This window comes from Leptonychotes weddellii, unplaced genomic scaffold, assembly GCF_054177405.1.
Source record: "Leptonychotes weddellii isolate Sample4059 unplaced genomic scaffold, ASM5417740v2 HiC_scaffold_375109, whole genome shotgun sequence".
Taxonomy (NCBI): domain Eukaryota; kingdom Metazoa; phylum Chordata; class Mammalia; order Carnivora; family Phocidae; genus Leptonychotes; species Leptonychotes weddellii.
Window position 1 is genome coordinate 1 of NW_027978079.1, and position 205 is coordinate 205.

General features: G+C 50.7%; 1 non-coding gene across 1 annotated transcript; it reads right to left on the reverse strand.

Moving 5' to 3' along the window:
* Positions 1 to 75: 75 nt before the first annotated feature.
* LOC145719302 (small nucleolar RNA SNORA63) lies at positions 76 to 205 on the reverse strand. The gene has a single exon (XR_014142294.1). It is a non-coding gene; the product is annotated as a small nucleolar RNA SNORA63 (small nucleolar RNA).

Here is a 205-nt window from a genome sequence, read left to right on the forward strand (position 1 = left end):
GACCTGAGCCGAAGGCAGACGCTTAATGACTGAGCCACCCAGGCGCCCCTCAAGTCAGTGTTTTACTTGGTAAACATGTCTGAGACCATGCATCCCTGGCTGCTAAGCACCATGGCGGACAGGGCTAGAAAGGTAACAGCTTTATTTTGAGCAGGGGCAAAGACAAGGCAGCACTTTACAGCTACATTGTAACTAGATCCTGCAT